Here is a 21,135-nt window from a genome sequence, read left to right as displayed (position 1 = left end):
AGGCTAGGGGCAGAATACCCACACTCCTTCAGATTCACCAATTACATACACTATATGCCCAAAAGTATGTGGACACCTGACCATTACACCTATATGAGGTTTGTTGGGCATCCAATTCCAAAACCATGGACATTAATATGGAGTTGGCCACCCTTTTGAAGCTATAATAGCCTCCACTCTTCTGGGCAGGCTTTCTACAAGATTTTGGCAGAATTTGTGGGATTATGTGGGAATGTGCACCTATTCAGTAAAAAGTGCCTTTGTGAGGTCAGACACTGATGTTGGATGAGAAGGTCTGACTCACAATCAATGCTCCAGTTCATGCCAAAGGTGTTCAATGGGGTTGAGGTCAGGACTCTTGAGGTCAGGGCAACCGGAGTTCCTCCACACCAAACAAAACATATCTTTATGGACCTCACTTTATGCACAGGGGCATAGTCATGGTGGAGCATGACAGGGCCTTTAGGAAACTGTTGCCACAAAGTTTGAAGCATTCAACTGTGTAAAATGTCTTGTATGCTGTAGAACTAAGGTGGAACTAAGGGGCCAGGGCCAGGCCCAGACCCTGACAAACATCCCCAGACCATTATCTCTCTTCCACAAACATTGCTGATGATACTATGCATTCCGGTAGGTAGCGTTCTCATGGCATATGCAAAAACCCAGATTTTTCCATCAGAATTCCAGATAGCGAAGCATGATTCTTCACTCCAGAAAACTTGTTTCCACTCCTCCATAGTCCAGAAACAGAGTGCTTTACACCACTCCAGTCGACACCTGCCATTGCACATAGTGATCTTAGGCTTGTGTGCAGCAGTTCAGCCATAGAAACCCATTTCATGACATTTCAAATGTGACATACTATGGCAGCGCCATGTTTAAAGTCACTAAGCTCTTCAGTATGACCCATTCTTCTGCCAGTGTTTGTCTATGGCGATTGCATAGCTATGTGCTTGATTGGCCACATACTGTACATGGACATCTTTCTAGTCCCCTTTTCCTGCCATGGTGCATCTTCTGATATGGTGATGCATTCTGTAAGGAGATGTTTAGTTACCAATTATGGAAGAAGTCTCCAGTGTCAGTGCATTGTAACAGTCAGAGGTCAGGCTGTTACTTGATGTTTTCTGCCACAGGAATGTTTAATGACTTTACATTTTGTGGTTTCTCAGTATGTTTACTTATTATTATTATTTCTGTTTTATTTATTACACTGGCCAATAATCATTGATGATATGATGAAGTTAAAACATCAAAAATCAAATCAAAAAACTGCAACATGTGTTCTGCTACTGCGTGTGACCCTCTCTGGCACTCCACTTTATTAGTCCTGGGCCTCAAACAGGTGATCCTGCAGAGCCTCTGACCTTCCTGCACTCCAGCACCGCCCTCTCACAGGCCCACATGGATCGCCTAAGCCTTTCCACACCTGCTGCATCTGGAAAGGATTCTTCTACCCTGCTGCTATTCTATTACATGGCCCTATGACAGCCTTTGCTGCCCAGACACACATGTGTTTTAATGGCCAGCGCAGGCCCACACCTAGCACTTGTTAAGCAACCAGCACTCCACTTTATGTGTCTGTTTACCCGGCCACCAAGCCTGTGAAACTGCTGGTAAAACACCCATCAAAAACCTGAGCATGGGGAGCTGAGAGAATGACCAGGGCGATGAGTGGGTCAGCCAGCTTCAGTCCAGCTGTGTAGAACTGGAGGTGAAAGGGCAGATTAAGTACAACCTTGCTCCAAAGCACACAGAGACACAGCATTATTTATCTCTTATTACAGCAAACTCCAAATAAGGCTACAATATGTCTCGTATATAGAAGCACATAAATACTTTAGTGTATTATTATAAAGAGAGTGTCTAGGTTTGAGTGAATACAGACTACTTACAGTTAAAATGTGTCAACTTACAGCTTTATAGTGATCTCAAAAGGACAATTACTCACCCTTTTATATTATGTTCGAACATCATGCACAGTATGAGTTTTGACAGGTTTGCTGAAGTTCTTGTAGAGAATATTGCCGTAGTGTGAGAAGGGTGAAAATCAGCACTTGGCTGAGACAGAGCGTGCGCACATAACAAAGGCGGAGGTCTCTCCAGCTGTGGGCCAGACCTGCAGGTTCCAGGACAGAGACCGTACATCAAAGCTGGCCGAAGGAACGACACTTGGCCAGCTGGAGTGATATTATACTCAGCCATTCTCCCAGAAAGACAGCAACATAATGTTTTCTAGCAACACACTGTTTTCACCACCTATGAAGGAAGTTACACTCCATTTGACTGTATTGCCTGCCTTTATTTATGATTGAAAAATAACTGTTTTCTTTGATGTTGCCCAAATTTCTGTGCACATGAAACACTCCATTACTTAATTAAACATGCCTCAAGCACTCACAGTTCAAGCTATCATCAAACATAACAGGATCAAAACACATTGCTTTTAGTGATACTGTGGCCTACATTATCATAAATAATAAATAAATAGTAACAACTGTTTAAAACAATAACTTTTACAAACAAATCTTTAATAAGGGTATGCCTAGGTTTATTATTCAGATTTTTGTCTTTTGTTTACTTGATGTCTTCAGGCTCCTCAGTACATAGTCTCCTCTTTCTCTGAACTCAGAATAACCCTAAGGTGGGAGGAGATAAATTACTTGAATTAGCCTCTTCACTATGGCTATTTGTTTTGTTTGTTGCCGTATATTTGACTCATTAAAGTTTCACAAGCTGAGTGAGAAAACAGGGATGGTGTCTGAGCTGTTACAGACAGTCTCCCCATGCCACTTCTTACTAGGAACACAATTTTGTGGGCGTATGTGTGTGGGCATGTATTTATATCTTGGTGGAAACCAAATGTAAAGAAAGGAATATCTGACAGTTTTGACCTTTAGACAAGGAAGACTGCCACTTTTATTTAAATCTAAAGAGCCTAAAGGTTTTCTTTTTGGTTACTAATTTTAAGGTTAGGGTTAGATTTAGACTATATGGTATGTGGACACCAGACCATCACACCCATATGTGGGTCTTCCCCAAAATTTTGCAACAAGTTTGGTAGCATACAATTGTATAAGGTGTCTTTGTATGCTGTAGCATTACAATTCCCCTTCACTGGAACCAAGAGGCCCCAACCTGTTCCAGCATGTCAATGCTCCTGTGCACAAAGCAAGCTCCATGAAGATGGGTTCCCAAAGTTGGAGTGGAAGAAGAGTGACCTGCAGAGCCCTGACCTCAACCACACTGAACACCTTTGGGGATGCCAACTGCTCTCCAGACCTCCTCGCCCAACATCAGTGCCCAATCTCACTAATGCTCTTGTGGCTGAATGAGCACAAATCCCAACAGCCACGCTTCAAAATCTAGTGGGACTAAATTTGGAATGGGATATTCAAAAAGTACATATGAGTGTGATGGTGAGGTCTCTATAAACCTTTGGCCATATAGTGTATGTGTAAGCATTGCGTTAGTTAGCTACATTAATAATTATGTTAACAGAATGTCCTCATATGGAGAGTAACACAGTCATGTGTGTGAATGAGCTTAGCTCTTACAGTGACTTCCCCTAAATTATTATTTTTTTGTACACACCAAACCCTCTATCTTGACAAAGAACTAGAGTGACAGAGCCGCTTCTGCTTTTGTGGAGGTTGGCTTAAGTTAAATTGGTAGATGTGGGGTTGATGTGTTTATACCATTTAACATATCATAATGACTGTCATTTTAGGTTAAAGCTAGGTTACATGAAATTCCCAATCGTTGAGTAATCAACTATTCTCTTATGGAGTGCCATATGAAGTTTCCATAACATAAACAGAGCTAATAAACTAGTAGTTATCATTTATAATACTTATAAGAGTTAAAATGATGCCACTACATTGATTAAGCTAGATGTGCATATGTACTTTATGTATGCGTATGATTTGCAAGTATGAAAGTCCTTAAAAATGTACTTTTCTAGCAAAAAAAAAGTCAATCTGATCCTGACCTGCGGCATAGAGGTAAATCCTCGTGAAATTGTGTGGCCGTGCACTGCAGCGCCACCGAGACATCTGCTCTGCATTTTGCCTCTCTCTGACAGCCCAATGTCCCCCTTCCTCACAGTTATTTATGTCTTTTTCCATTTGTTCTTTCTCTCTCTGCATATCTCCTTCTTTCATTCTCTTCTTTCATCTTTTTGGGACCACCCCCTCCTTCTCACATCCAACTGAATTGATGAATGTGAACTACTGTGACCTGACTCTGAGTCTGTTGTGACTGTTTGTGTGAGTGTGTTTGGAGTTTGTAGCAATTGTGATTCCTTCTAGGCCACAGACCAGAATAAATAATGAAATAGATTGATGTGTGAAAGGCACAATCGGGTTTATGTGTGTGTGTGTGTGTGTGTGTGTGTGTGTGTGTGTGTGTGTGTGTGTGTGTGTGTTAGTGTATGTCAGCAGCAGCTTGTGACCATCGATTATGGTGGGGCAAGACGACATTAATAATGACACAGCCTCAAATAAAATTAAGTCTGTAGCTATCACACTTGACTTTATGCTATAGGTTACTGTCTAGTCAATTTTTAGTGTAACCCTGTAATGGGAAGTTGAAAGACGACAGCATGATGACATACAGCGACCGGTCTAGAAGTTCATTTTAAGTGTACCTTTGTTCAGACATGTTCATTTCAGCTGGTGTGTTTGCCAGGTTTGAGCAAAATTTCCATCCCAGCTTCATCTCAAAAAGCACACAAAAGACCTGAATCTAACCCAAACAATTCAGGCACTGGAAAAGAAGACAAAGTAATCTTCTTTTTTTATCAGCCATTGCATGGGAAACAAGGTCACTGTGGTGCACATGCATTTCGGATGTATGGACATTATGCACACCATAATACCCCTAAATCTCTCTTTCAATTTTTGTAATATATCTTACAACAGTAATGGTTCAGTACATCATAGACACACTGTTTTCCACTGTTTGTGGAAATTTAGTCGTATTATTAATGTTTATTTGCTATAAAACAAGATTTTGGCAGTCGCAGACTATATTTAAACTACCCCAATTTGGTGTTAAAAAAATAAACAAACCTGGCAACCCTGTTCTGTCCACAGGTCCTCCTCCACTAAAATGTTCATAGAGTGAGAATGGGGCAGCATAATGCTGCATTTGACTTAACTCAGAAGTGAGGAGTAAAAACTCTGTCAGAGTCAGCTTTCTCTGGTTTTTCCTATTCCTATTTCCTCTATTGGCACTTGTTGCAGTTCTCATTTATGACCACTAGGAGTAACTACAACTCTAAATTGAGCACACGTAGAAAAGCAAGCAAATCAAAGCAATTTTGGCTTATTTCAGTCAAAGAGAAACATTTTTTTAAATGCAAAAGAGGTCATTCATATTTTGACCTAATTTAAAATGTATAGAGTGGTGAATGAGGACTATGAAGAACATCTGTTGATATTCAGCTGATATAAATGGTTGGGCTCTGCCACACCTGCACCTATGGATGAGCCGCCACAGTCTGTGTGTGTGTGTGTGCGCGTGTGTGTGAGTGAGTGAGGGAGTGGCCCCAGTAACAATTCGTACTGCAGCTGTTCTTGAGGTCCTCTCACATGTTTATGGGCTTTTTAATCCTCTCTCCTCTACAGGTGAACCGCTTTCATGTTGCGTATTTTCCCTCTGTCACTGGCTTCATTAAGAGGTAAGAGAAGGAAATGGGTCAGTATTGTGGTCAGAGCCTCAGCAAGCAAATCACTGATAACGCTAATATATGATAATGGACACACCTGTTGTGCTTTATAGCTGTTTTGGTATTTCTTACTTAGTATGTTGTGTTTCTTAGGAACATAATTACTCTGCACCATCCCTAAATGGTACTGACATCAAGTAAAATGTTTTAAAATAATGCTCTAGCACAGGATGGTGTCAGAAAGCTTTCCTGCAATCAGATCGTTACATTAAAAAATAGCATTATAAGGTACAGGAAATGTTAAAGGAGCCTAACAGTTTATAGCACAATATTGTCACCCTTATTTCAGTCCCTGGAACTGCCATGTTGACAAGGCATACCTTTCTACTTCCTGAATCAGTAGCACAGCTGTTCTCAAACGCTCAGACACCTCTCAACACCACAACACCAGGAAGCTTAATTCACCCAAAGAGCACACACATACACATACTGCAATGTAGTAATACTCACAAATTCTACAGTATACAATCAACCCCAGAATTATTTACTGTCAGAGCTGGAGAAATACTCTCATAAGAACCATTGTTTTAAGGCTGCACTGTTACCACACTATAAAGTAAATAAATCAGTGTCATAAATGTGCAAAATATAAAATCGGTGTATTATATTACTCTACTTATGGTCATCCCAATTCTTAAAATGCACTTTTCTGTGTGTACGGGCTGAAATGGCTCAGCTGAAATTGCTGATTAAGTGAGAGCGCAGCATAGCACACAAACTTCTTTGTAACTTAATAATGATAAAATCCTTGTGTAATGAAGAATGGAGCTTCTTAATGGCAGATTTTAATACTATGTTCAACTCTTGCCTCATAGCATCTGAAACAAGTCCGGATCGGCCACTTTGAGCTGGTGTGTGACTCTAAACTAGCTGAGTATGATCTCTCGTGGTCTTGTGCACACCACTCCAGTTGATATTAAAGTGTTAAATGAACAGAAAACAAAAAGAAAAATACTTTTTTCCCCTGTGTAGTCTTGTGAAGTTGTCTGTAGAATTGACTTCATCTAGACTGACATAGTTTCAAATAGTTTCAGACTAATACATTTAGCTGCGTTCCTCGCTGTCTGTATTGCTGTTTTTTCCCCAACACTGCCTGACTAGTCGACATCCCCACAGCAGTGAATAGTGAATGCATTAGTCAGGGTGCCAATAATTTTGTACCTGGCGGGATGCTTTTGCAAAACGCATTAACGTTTTTATTTAGGAATACAAAGGTACAACACTTCCTTCAAAAGTGAAACTGACCGCAAATTGCACACATACTATGGCAAAGCATGCGTTAATTTCTCACGAAAATGAAACAGAAATGAAATCAAAGATAAAATTATACAGTGGATCGTAATTCAGGGCTACAGCGGATACATAATTAAAATGTCACAGGAATAAAGGGCACCTAGGAAAGCTTTGTGTCTTTTTATAACTTACTCCTTTAGTAACACACCAAATTGAACAGGCTATTTGTTTTATTAACTAAAAAGACATGCATGCATTTAATTTCCATGCCCCAGATCATTCAATGCACACACACACACACACACACACACACACACACACACACGCATGCAGACACATGGTGTCTAAAAAAAAGAGCCCCACTACCATACTTGCAACATATGATGAGGGTTAAAAGCATTTTTTAAAACAGGTGCTTGGTACATGGACTTGTGTACAAGATCTTGACCGTGCTACAAAAGCCATTCCTTACTTTAGCAGCTACGAGATTAAGATCTCCCTTCGGCTCTGAGCCTTGTATACCACTGGGTACTGCACTTCCTCACAGGCGCTAAATAAATCACAGTGGTGATATTAAAAATAGCTTACAATACAACAATCAGTTGACTCGACAGTTTTTATGAAAAAATGAGAGTGCCCGCCAGGAGTGGCTCAGCATGCTGCTGCCCACATGCTTACAACGCCTCCTCTGTCTCCTTAATCACAGTGTTAATTAGCTAATTAATCATCCACTACAATAACCTTTCCTCTAAGTGCTCACTGTTCACAGGGAACACCCCAAGTGCTATTTACACCGATCAGCCATAACATTAAAACCACCTGCCTAATATTGTGTAGGTCCCCCTTGTGCCGCCAAAACAGTTCCGAACCGGTTTCGGCATGGACTCCACAAGACCTCTGAAAGTGTGCTGTGTTATCTGGCACCAAGATGTTAGCAGCAGATCCTTAAAATCCTGTAAGTTGTGAGGTGGAGCCTCAATGGATCAGACTTGTTTGTCCAGCACATCCCACAGATACACGATTTGACTGAGATCTTGGGGAATTTGGAGTCCAAGTGAGCATTTTAAAAACTTTGTCATGTTCCTCAAACCATTCCTGAACAAGTCTTGCAGTGTGTCAGGATGCATTATCCTGCTGAAAGAGGCCATTGCAATTAGGGAACACCGTTGTCATGAATGGAAGTACTTGGTTTGCAACAATGTTTAGGAAAGTGGTATGTGTCACAGTAACATCCACATGAATGCCAGGACACAATGTTTCCCAACAGAACATTGCCAGGAGCCTCACACTGCCTCTGCCGGCTTGCCGTCTTCCCATAATGCAGCCTGGTACCATCTCTTCCCTGCACATGCAAGCACAGACCAAAACTAGACCACCGTCTTCCATTGCTCCATGGTCCAGGACTGATGATCAGGTACCGCAGGCGCTTTCAGTGGTGGACAGGGGTCTGCATGGGCATTCTGACACAGCAATCTGCCATGCACTGTGTGTTCTGACACCTTTCAGCAATTTGTGCTATAGTAGATCTTTGGGATCAGACCAAATGGGCTAACCTACGCTCCCCATGTGCATCAGTAATCCTTGAGTGCCCATGACCCTGTGACCGGTTCACCGGTTGTCTTTCCTTGGACCACTTTTGGTAGGTACTAACCATTAGATACCGGGAACAGCTAACAAGACCTGCTGTTTTGGAGTTGCTCTGACCCAGTCATATAGAAATCACAATTTGGCTCTTGTCAATGTCGCTTAGATCCTTACACTTGTCCATTTTTTCTACTTTGAACACATCAACTTTGCAAACTGACTTATCACTTTCTGCCTGATATATCCCAACCTTGGCAGGTGTAACTATAATGAGATATATATGGAGACTTGGGAAACTGGACACTCAATCACACACATTAACACAAGCACACGACCCAATCTGATTCTTCTGCCTTGGAGCATCTGTTTGTGTGTCTGAGTTTGTATTTGTGTGCCTTGACAGGATAGATAAGTTGACTTTTGTAAAGTGGTGACAGATCCTGCTGTCTGTCTACAATACTGTTGCAGTTCATCACAAATCTTAAATTACACACACAAAGCTATGTCACTGCCAGTGACAACACACCGCTTATAGTCATAACACCAAAACCATGGCAACCAAACAGAGCATGCTCCATCTCAGTGTCATGTGGAAAAACATTTAAAAGCACTTCCAAACCACCTGGATGAGGACTTACTGTACTGTTCAGAAAATAGCTTGAGAATTCGAAAAGTAATATGTTTACATGAAGAACTGCAGCTATAATAATATTTGACCTTCAGAACCCCTCCCCCCCCAAAAAAAAAATCTGATCATGCTACTCAGCAACAAAGCTATTCATCGCTGTCTTGTCATTCAAGTCTTGTCCACACTGATGCAAATACATTTTAGGACACGTACCTTTTTTCCATTTGGCTTACTGTTGCTTTAACCACTTAAAAAAGGTCTATAAAAGGGCAAAATAAATTTGAAAATGTTTTCATGTTGTAATGTGGATATTAATAATCTGTCGGTCTGCCATCTACTGATTGCCATTACATCTAAAATATGTTCATTTCACAACTGTCACTTTTTTCTTTCTTTCTTTCTTTTTTATAATTGGATAGAACAATGCACAATATAAAACCAGTATTCTTCTTTTACCTTTTAAGGAAAAAACTATGTTCCCCAAGATTAATCTTATTACATTATTGCTGTTTTTGGTGTATTATTATTACTGATATCTTCTCAGATCGCATTATGTCTCACTTTGGATAAAAGAATCTGCAAGCATCAATAATTGTTCATGTAAATGTTATATGACTCGTCTCTCAGCAGAGCTGGGAAGCTAGTGTGGGAGAGGAACACAACTTCATATCAAATTACACAATGACCCACCTTATTACTTAACTGTAATGAGCATAAACAGTGCCTCGAACCACTGCTGATTTACAGGCTTAATTTGCACTGGCGGAATGCGACAACATACCATTTGTGCCGTACAAAACAGCGCTAAACAGGATTAAAATGTCAAGCGCAAGATCAACAGCAGCCATGCAAAGCCTAAAGTCACTAACTCCACAGCTATAGCTTTGTCTGTGAATCAGATCCCTCTGGGTACGGGCACATTTTACGGGTCTCTTGTCTCCTAATCCTCCTGATGAAAACAGTGAAGCTCGGAGCTGAAGGCAGGGCAAGAATGAGTGTCTAGGTGAACAGAGAACTGACTCACACCTCACTGACCAGTCACACTCGCATCTGGTTTAATACAGACAACCTGACACCAGCAGAGAGGCTTTCTGACTCTGCTCCATGTTTCTGTGTGCTCGCACATATGTAGGGGTTTCACAATATACAGTACTTAAAAAACAGATTTGGTTTTAAAATCTGATGGTTGGTAAAACTGAGTGCTGTTCACAACCATTATAAAATCATTGATATACACACACCTGCGATCACATCACAATAATTGTGTACTGTTTAAGGTTTCAAAACAATAAAACTTTTATAATGAATTCACTCTTCTGTCCATATAATGCCCTATATACAGTATGTGTTTGTTTTGTTGCTTAGCAACTAAATCTTATTGTTAACAGACTATATTGCATGGCAGAGAAATTGTTTACTGCAAATATTTTTAATAATAAATAATAATGTATTATACGTATATCAATTATTTATTGAACAGTGGATTTGATCATAATGTTTTTAACACTGTTTTATAAAATCAGTAAGCCATTTGAGGGCATGGGTTACAGTGATTTTATCCAAGGTAAGAAGGTTTTAGGATGCAAGCGCCCTTACCTGATGAAATCACTGCAACACACACCCTCTCACTGCTTATTGCTTTATTATATTCGCTTTATTTTTACCCCTCTTGATTATTTTATAATGGGTAAGCCCTGAAATATATATTTTAAGGCATGTAATCAGATGTTTTATCATCCGGATTTTTATCAACATCAGGTTTAACAGTAAGAACAAGTTAAAAGTTGAATTTTCCGTTATGAGTTATGTATATTATATATATATATATATATATATATATATATATATATATATATATATATATATATATATATAAGTGGAGAGGCAGAAGAACTGAGACGCTGTTGAAGAATGGGAGATAAATTAAGCGGGAAGAGAAAGTGAGGGTGAGGACAAGAAGAAAAGAGAGAAGAGAAATGAGCCATTCAGGAGAAGAATGAAGATGAAAACTAAAGACTTTCAAACCAAAAACCTTCAAATTAACTAGCAACAAAATAGCAGAGAAAAGCCAAATAATTTTTATTTAATAATTATGTAATTACTTAGTTATTTGAATAATTTGCCTTTAAATAAATAAACAATTTAATTTAAATTGTCTTTTAACTGTAAAAAAAAAAAAGACTTTGGTAAGAGCTAATTAAGGAGTTAATTATATACTTAAGTAATTTTGTTTTGCCTTTCAGAATTCCTAAAGAAATCTCATTAGACTAATCCATGAAATTTAATGTAAACAACAGATATTATCAGGGACTGATTTATGAGTTACATGTATATGACCTTAATCCAATGTATGCAAAGGAAGGTAAAAAGAATAACTATTGTATGGATTGATTTAAAAAAAAAAAAAAAAAAAAAGATTATTGGTTTCACCCCAGAGTTCATATTCTTTAATTTCCCTTTCAAAATAAGTGCAATTTTAAAATTCTTCAAGGTGTAAAATTAAAGAATTCTCTGGTGTCATACTTATTAGGAGACCGTTTTTCTATTTCATTTTTTTTTTGTGCCACATTCACTCCTTGAACACCTCATTGAGACCCCTATTAAACTGTCACGTCTGAGAATTTTATTACATTTTCTATTATGCCTGGCAGGTAGTGCGTTGTGTATGTTTCTGGAGACTGAGCAGACAGAGCTTACTGGGTCATTTTTGTCATTTAAACATATTTGAAAGGCACATAACGGAGCAGAATGTAAAAGCACAATCTGATAAATATGTAGTAAAAGAAATTTTGTTTAGATGCACATAAGCATGGAGAGCAGGATGACAGGATAAATGTGTGTGAGTATGTGTGCTTGTGTGTGGTACAGCTAGGTGTGCTTGCGTACATTCCCTGTTATCCACTGTGATTACTGTGGAATAAATAAATACCACAGTAAAGGGATTAAGTAAGACGAGTATCAATCATGCAGGAAAACACATCATGGAAAGGACCTGGTATTGTGAGCTTAGCCCTTATTAAACTAGCTCAGTTTAATAAACACAGACAGGGCATCATTTGGGTTCTCAGTGTATTTTATCGCTTTTCAAACAGAATGCGCATGAATGAAAAACCCCACGTTCCCTCCATCTCTGTATTTTCTTTTTGCTGGAGGGAGAGGCGGAGTTTAGCCTGTCTTTCATCTAGCTGTCAGTGTAGACCAATGTTGCCAGCTTAGCGACTTTAAAGACCGCTTTAGCGACATTGGCACCCTTTGTCTTTGTCCCAATTTACACCATTCGTATGCACATGTTTTTTAAACGCAAGACGAATTTAATGCAACATGTTTTACATGTAAAATAGTACATGTTATTACAGCTTGGTTCTCTTGTTCAAAGTAGTTATAGAGTTCAAAAACAAGATCAATTTTTAAGTTCACCCTTTCTTTATCAATCAAAAAGATAACTCATGTTCCATACCTGTCTGTATGGACAAAAAAAAAATCAATCAATCTATCTTATCTATCTATCTAAACAGATTATAGATTAAGTTATATATAGATAAAATTTATATAGAATAGATAATCATTATACCTGGTCGGGACTTTAGACTTTCCAATCCGTGCTGCATCACATCTGGCCTTTAAGATGCTACAGCACAATTGGCCTTTAGCACACTACAGGACACTTACAAACCCTACAACATTTTTACTGAACCTCACTGTCACTGTGTGCTATAGTGCTGTAACTGAAATAAAGCCTGTGTCTGGATCCAATGCATCATGTGCTCTTAGGTGGAAGTGTTCTGATCATTCCCATGTTTGTGATTGCCAAGTGGATTTCTCCTGCCTCCACACAAACCACTGATGCTCTGACAGCTGATACAGCACCACACGCCTTTTATCACTATGTATGCATTACCAAATGATGTAAAGAGATCAGAGAAAATTGCATGAGAATAGGGTGAATAAATTAACTGAGGTGGTATGGGGGTGAAGGAGAATAAATCAGAAAAGCTAAATTAAGAAAAGAAAGAGAAAGTGCACTTCTATCCACACCTCCAAGAGATAGCTAAGAGCATGAAAGGAAGCCCAGGAATTTCTGTGACTGAACACAAGGCTTCCAGCAGTGGCATTAGCTTTTTAAACTGGTCTCCACATGAGTTACTTAAATGTTGCCAGCTGTTTGTCTCATGTGGGTTTGTGTGTGTAAAAGACTAAAATAATGCTCCCTCTGGGGAGGTTGGTTATGCAGTGTGCTACACAGGGATGGCGTGTGCCATTCTGTTGCTCAAGGAGAAACACAATTATGCCACCACCTCTCAGTCTGCAGTGACAAAAATACACAAAATACAACATATTTACATATTAAAATAAAATACTGCAATTGCAGTAGTTTACCAATAATGCACATCTGTGCATAATTGCTGCAAAAATATCATATATTTTAACAGAGCCTCTTGCAATAGTATACACTCCTATGTTAAAAGATTTTCAAATGGGATTCGACACAGAAACACAGAAACCTGGGCAGAGTGGCAAGCAAGCTCAACATTGAGAAAACCTCCTAAGCATAGCCGTGAAGTGATATAAGCCACTGCAGCTCAGCACTCCACCTCAGAGTGTCTTCACGCACACTCGAAGTTACCGGGAACTTTGGCGGTCATCCGGTATTCCCAGAACCATGTTTACATCCGTAACTAGCGTTCTGTTTCATTCCTCCTGACTGCCAGAGACGGTGCTACAGTATTGGATGACTCATACCAGAAGAGTCACGAGGAGTAACTCACCAGAAAAGACCAGGGGTCACCGGCGAAGCACAGCCGAGCTCACATCCTGGGATCAAGCAACATTGAAATTATGGAATCTTGCCAAGGAACAGGGAGACTGACATCTGTTGCCGCAGCACAGATGTCAGTGAGAGAGAGACCCCTGAAGGCAGCCCACGAAGATGAAACAGCCCTGGAGGAATGGCAAGTGACGGACCCAGGCATGGGCTGGCAGACTTGCTTATATGCTGAGGCAATAACCTCAACTACCCACCGTGACAGCCTCTGTTTAGACAGAGGGGCACCCTTCTTGACAGATCCATAACAGACAAACAACTGTTCCAACTGTCTTAACTGCACCATAGTGTTTACATAGCTCCTCAAGGCACGTACGGGGCACAGGAGCAGAGAACGTTACTCAAGGCCCATCGGCTGGAAGGAACACAGCTCAATGGACTGATTAACGAACTGGTGCAGAAGCACCTTAGGAAGGAAAGTTAGATTGGGCCAGAGGACAACAAAAGTACCCTCAGGTTTCAATGTCATGCAGGACTGACTCACGAACAGAGCGTTAAGGTCACCAACCTTTTTCGAACGGCAGTGAACCGACTTCACTGACTTTCACCTGTCCTGCCCCGCCCAATGGTTCAAAGGGGGATTGGCAAAGGGACTCCAAAACCAGAGGTAAACTCCACACCGGGAATGGGGAGAATGAGCCAGATTGAGGTGCATTGCACCCTTTAAGAAACTGCAAACCAGGTTATGGGAGCCAAAGATGAGCTGTCCACAGGTGAATAGTGCACAGAGATAGCCACATAAACCATTAATCTTTAATATGTGGAAGGGGAGCTTCTTTAAAAACTTGTTGAGAATCCTCAAATCTAAGATTCGTTGAAAACCTCCATCCCGTTTTAGAACCAGAAAATATGTGGAGTAGAACCTGTCCCTCTGAACCAAGGGGTGAACCACCTCTATTGCCCTCTTCTCTAACAAGGAGCAAATTTCTTGAGAGAGAGCTGTTGAACAAACCAGGTGTACCTCAACAGTCGGGATGCATCCCGAAAACGTTGGGGGCCGGCGTTGGAACTGCAGATTATATCTGTTGCACAGCGTCACCAAGACCCTGGGTCTTGAGATCATTGTTAGAGGGCATATAACCAAAAAGCGGCTGCACCGGCGTGTAACGACGATGAGCAGGGGCTGCTGGCGCCCTAAAATTTGGAGCACACTACACCTCTGTTATACACCTCAGATACGTCTGGACCAAAAAGATATCCTGGAATGATGGGAAGGTTTCTCAAAGTCTTTTTTATAATCCTCAGACAACCTGGCTTGAGCAAGCCAAACCTGCCTGTGAGTGGTTAAGAGTGTTGCAGTGAGAGCACTCAGGTCTCACGTCATGTGCCCCATGGCCAGCAAAGCTGTCTGCATTAATCGTGGAACAGAAGGATCCACTTCTACAGACTCCAAAGAATTAGAAGCAGCTAAAATCAATTGGCAGATGGTGTTCTCAGCCCGAGCGACGTAGGCAACTGACTCATATGCTTTCTTCAGAAGGGAAGCTGTGCAGCCATGCTGAGTGCTAGGACGTCAAATGTTCCCACGCAGTGCCTCATCCTGTGATGCCACCAGTACGGTGACTGGCTGTTCAACCTCTGGTACATTCCGCACCCTGATGGACTCCGCTTCTGCCATGGAAGCGAAGTCTTGGAATGCCTCTTTGCCATCCCTGGCCCTTTGAGGACACTTGAGAACTCGGCAATAAAGCACCTCCAATGTGTAATCCATCTGAGTTGGGGCCGTCACCTAAGAGTGGAGAGAGCCATCACCAGAGCCACCGGCTAATGCAGACCCCGCTGGCTTGTCCTGAAGCAAAGTGACATCAGAGAGGAGATGGTCCTGAAAATGTGTGTCGGAAGCACATGTAGACATAGCGTCATTGTGGAGGCTATGGCGAGGGAAAGGTGGGACAGTAGCCTCCTTGCTATAAGAATATGAGCAAGTGTCCCTGATGGGAGCTATAGTAGAAGCAGGAACTGAGTCTGTTAACTGGAGGGCCTGCAAGAGACGTTTAATCTCTGACATGTCGGAAGAAAGGCCAGCCACCTCCTTTGATAACAGGTGCCCTGCCAAATGATTTGCCCTAGAGCTAGATCTTCTTTTAGCTGAGGGAAAGTCAGTAGCTGCTAAGGCACAGTGTTTCTGAGCTCTCTGCCTTGAACCCAAACTTGCTTCCAAAATCTTAGCATCCCGGTTGTAGTCCAGTCCAGCCAAACGGACATGTGGACATGGGTCCGTAAGTGCTTCTTTCAGATGCTGAACACCCAGGAATGATGGGCAGAGATCATGCCCATCATCAGGAAGAAGCTTTTTAGGGCAGAGCTTACAATTCAAGGGATAGGTAGAGGAAATGGAGCTGAAAGCCATAGCTGCTAAAGTGGAGAGCCTCTGGATACAACCATGTAAAAGGAGTGCCAGTAAAAAATAATCCAATTAAATACTCCTACCCCTGGATGAACCACAAGGAATGGAAAGGAGAACGTAAGAGCTTCGAATAAAAGTCAACAACACCCACGGTTAGAAATGACAGGCATAAGTACAACGCAATATATATAACGCGAGACAGCGGGAACACACTCACTAACTAGCCAAAAGCGTGTAAATGGCACGCCGTGCAGAGAAAAACCCAAAGGAAAATAACTCACACGCTACGGCAAGCGGCTCGTAGCTGGACAGTGTGTAGCGGCAAAACTAAGGAAAAGCCTGTACTTACCACTGGTGAGCAATCTGGAAAACAAACAAGTTTGACAAACGTCACAGCTTGGGAGGATGAATTTTCGCTGCTCCGAAAAAGCTGCACTTGACAATGTGATGAAATAAACTAAGAATCCGAAGGCAAGAAAGCAAAAGAGATGGAGTGCTGAGCTACAGTGGCTTATATCACCTATATCCCTTCCTAATAATCCCTTCTTAAGCCATTCAATATATTTTTAATATCAAATGTGGGAACCTGTGTAAATGCGTCTATCTCACGGTAATGAGAATGAATTTTTCACTTTGGCATACAGCATGCAGGGAGGGTGCCTCTGTCTCTGGGGCGAAACAGGCCTTGATTTAAGCTGCTGGGCCCAAAGCCACATCATCAGTGAGGAATCCACAGCTGAGCACGGCTCTGAGCAGGAAATCATCATTAGGTTATCATCACTGTCTGCATTTCCCCTCCCTACAGTTCCTACGTCACCATCCCACACACCATCCCAGCTGGGGCCCCATCACTAACTCACACTCACTCATGCACTTTCTCAAAAAACAGTGTGTGATTTCTCCACTGAACACACTGCATATATTACCCTGGTAACGTAGGAGGAATTCATGTTTTATACTGTTTACTATATTTGCTATTAAAAGAAAAAGCTTAGCACTTTGCTATTCTAGTCTGTTCCTACATGCGCAAAGAGATCAAAAACGAAATGTACATAAAACAGATTTTAATTACACATGCAATTCTACTGGAATGTGCTTATTCACTTACAGGTCTGTCATCTCACTTTCTACATAAAATCATACCTGCATGTTGTCACAAATAAATCAGCTAAAGGTAAAAGAAGCAGGTAAAAGACCCTGCAGTGAGAATAAGTGAGGGAGATGTCTGGATGGACATGTTAAGCTGCAGAAGCCTGTGCTGTCAAGAGCTAAATATAGCAGAGAGCTATTCCACCAGCTAACATTTCTATTAATGAGTAACCATTATAGCAGCTAAAAATACCTCTAGCTAAAAGGGTAGACCCAACTGTTTTTCACACATTATTTATTTAATTATTTATAATAAGCCTGGTGCTTATATATAACACATTATATACATTATGTACATATTACAGTGCCTTGCAAAAGTATTCACCCCTCTTGGCATTTTTCCAATTTTGTTGTATTACAACCTGTAATTTAAATGGATTTGTATCTGAATTTCATATAGTGGACATACACAAAATAGTCCAAATTGGTGAGGTGAAATGACAAAAAAAAAAAACGTAAAAGTGGTGCGTGCATATGTATCAACTGTTGCACACCTATATATAACAAAGATTTTTTTTTTTGAAAAACCTGTGTTTTGCTTGCAATTGTTTGATATCCATGAGAGCAGAGTATTTTTGTGAATTTTTTTAAACAAAAGATAAAAAGTTTAAACAATAAAAACTAATTTTCACAGCTTTCTTTGCTCATATTTACCAAGGGTGCCAATAATAGTGTTAAGATGAGCTCCATACTGAATGAAGGCGAATGAAATTTTAATAACAGTATTCTGACAGGTTGAATTACTATTAAATATTACATAATGCATAGAAGGTTGAATACTGATGTGCCAAGGTGTATAGAAAAATCAAACACCGTTTCTCTAGTTTTTGTTTAAATTCTATGTACTAAAAAAATGACCACTGATAGCATTAGGTGTCATGAGCATGTTATGTTTTATATTACAGAGGAATTAGCACTAGGTATGTAAAGCGCTCAATATAAATATGGTATATAAATATGGTATATATTTTTTTTACATTTTATTTTCAGTTAAACAAAGCCAGTGTGATCTTACGGGTAATGAAAATGAAACAAGGTGTTAATAGTTGCCTGCAGAACACACAGCTTCACTGAGCTTGTTTTTCATGAGGAAGCTTGCACTTTCCGTCATCACCTTAAAGGTGAACAGACCCTTCTGCTTCAGCTCAGACTCCTCACAGTCACCTGCGCTACTCAGTTCATACTGTTCAAGTAGACGAAAACACACTTAAATTGAATCACTGGTAATTACAGGCTGCAAATAATGCAGAAAGTAAAACTACTGTAAAACTAAACAGTTACTCAGATAATTGTTTTTAACAGGTCCTCTTCATTCATCAGGAAGTGTAAACTCTACTGATTTACTGCAAGGTTAAGCTCCTTCATTTCCAGAAGTTTTCCAAGTTGCCTCAAGCATCATTCAAACAGCATGTTCACTTCTGTTGCAGTCCACCAATGCACATCCTGCGTCACCATAGCAACAACAGCGGATTACACTCTAGCGTCATGTAACATAGCTGAGCTCTGTCAATATTATTCACCTGCATATTGTTATCTGTATAGAACACCAACCACTTAATTCATTCAAATTGCAAACTTTATTGTAAGCTGGCAGAAAACAGCTCATCTGGAAAGCGACAAACAGCGACGCATGATCCCAGCTAAGACTAGAAATCTATATTCTCTCTCTCTCTCTCCCTGTCTCTCTCACTCACACACACACACACACACATACACACACACACACACACGTAAATACATAAACACATGCAAGCAATAAAAGGCTTCTGCTTCATATACCAAGTTTCTATTTTTGGCCCAAATATCAATCACTCTGACACTAAAATATTAAAGGGTCAGTCATACTGAAGAAGTTGGTATGAAAAATGTAGACTCATTAGTACAGACCTATATAGGACTGTCTATTAAGAGGGGGACGACACTGTAATTGCTGAGTCTGCTGCGTCTGGAGCCAAAGGTCCTTTAAAGATGTTGAGAATACTGCACGAGCTCTAGTGGTTTTCATTTTTTTCAGAATGTCCTGCATCAGGAAAATGCAAGCTGTGACTGAAAACTCTGCCACCTTCCCTTTCAACTATTTCAATCTCCGTCTTTGCCACTGACTCCTCCTGAGGTCACTGAGAGCAATGACCAGCGTTCGCCTTGCTTGGCCACCAGAGCCAGAACCAGCATGAATAAAATGAGAATATAGAGGAGATGGGAAAAGGGTAGTGACTTTTATTGAGCAGTGTGGCAGGAGTCTAGCTGGCAGCTTAGTGCTTCCATATGTGTCTGTGACCATGCCAGGGTGGCTACCAGGCTTCCTGTCTACAGTACGGCAAATCCAGAGGAGCATTCAGAGCATCCATCAAGCACAGCCATCAGCTGCCATTGTGCTCCTGTTCCTGGAAAAGCACTTGACATATCTGACTTTTTCTACGGGGCAGGCACTGAAAGAGAACGTTTCATTCCGGTAGGTGTTCCAGCACAGTGACTATGCGTTTCAAAATGGCAGCAATCTTCACTAGAGAACAAAAATGATACGCTATTGACTGAAGAGTTTTAAGGGTTTCAGCAAAATCTTACAAACAATAAGAACATGAAGTATGTGTGGCTCTGAACACTGAGACAATAACACTGTTCAAATTAAACCAACGTGGAATTGTGGATTGTAGTTTGTAGGTCAATTGGTGATGCCCTTTAGGTTGTCAAACGTTTTGCAGTCAGGGACCCCTTTAAATATAAAATAACTTCCCCCTTCAGTATAGATTTATTTCATGAACATAATCCAACTATTCAAATATTAGGCTCTTTATTTATTAAATATTAGGATCTTTATTATCATTATTAAAAAAGGGGGGGGGAGTGCTGGCTTTGTTGGTTAAGGCTTTCAGTTACTGATCGGAAGGTCGGGGGTTCAAGCCACAGCACTGCCATGCTGTCACTGTTGGGCCCTTGAGCAAGGCCCTTAACCCTCTCTGCTCCAGGGGCACTGTATCATGGTTGACCCTGCACTCTGACCCCAACTTCCTAACATGCTGGGGTGTGCAAAGAAAAGAATTTCACTGTGCTGTAATGTATATGTGATTAATAAAAACTGATTATCATTTATTTGAGCCTTTGGACCATTATTTTAATACTTTGCTAATGGTTGGTTTTGATTTTTATTAAAACATTAAATAGAAAAAAATATATCACAGAGCCCCTGGCTATGCGTCACAGACCCCACACTGATAATCACTTCTTTCGACCTCCCTGAAACTCATTAGGAGACTTTAAAGGAAAAGATATATTTGTAATTGCACAGCTAATTTTTCTCTTAGGATTAAATAAAGATTTCCACCATCAGGCTGATAAACAAAATGAGACACTGTTTTCAGAACCAGAACAGTTTTAAAAATGTTTTAGCCCTGTTTTAGTTTTGGGCAACAGTTTATAAACCACAATACCACAGTATGATAAGAAAATGATCACAATTAACTAAACCCTGTCTCTTTCACTCTCGTTTGCTGTCTAACAAGCAAACCACTTGTGAGCCAAGAGTGAGAGTGAGTTCTTGGGGTCAAGTATGTGTTTTTCCACACAGTGCTGAGATGTTTAGCCGCAATTCTCAGAATTGACCACAAGCCTAATTAGTCCTCAAGCAAACGCCACCATTGGCA

The 21,135-nt window shown here is 40.5% G+C and overlaps 1 protein-coding gene across 11 annotated transcripts in view; it reads right to left on the bottom strand.

The window, feature by feature from the left end:
• kcnq5a (potassium voltage-gated channel, KQT-like subfamily, member 5a) overlaps positions 1-21,135 on the bottom strand; it is a 132,589-nt gene that overhangs the window by 79,820 nt on the left and 31,634 nt on the right. The gene's annotated exons all lie outside the window — the stretch shown is intronic.

The sequence above is a fragment of the Ictalurus punctatus genome, chromosome 3 (assembly GCF_001660625.3).
Source record: "Ictalurus punctatus breed USDA103 chromosome 3, Coco_2.0, whole genome shotgun sequence".
Taxonomy (NCBI): Eukaryota; Metazoa; Chordata; class Actinopteri; order Siluriformes; family Ictaluridae; genus Ictalurus; species Ictalurus punctatus.
Note: the sequence above shows the minus strand (reverse complement) of the source record. Positions and strands in the feature narration are given on the sequence as shown.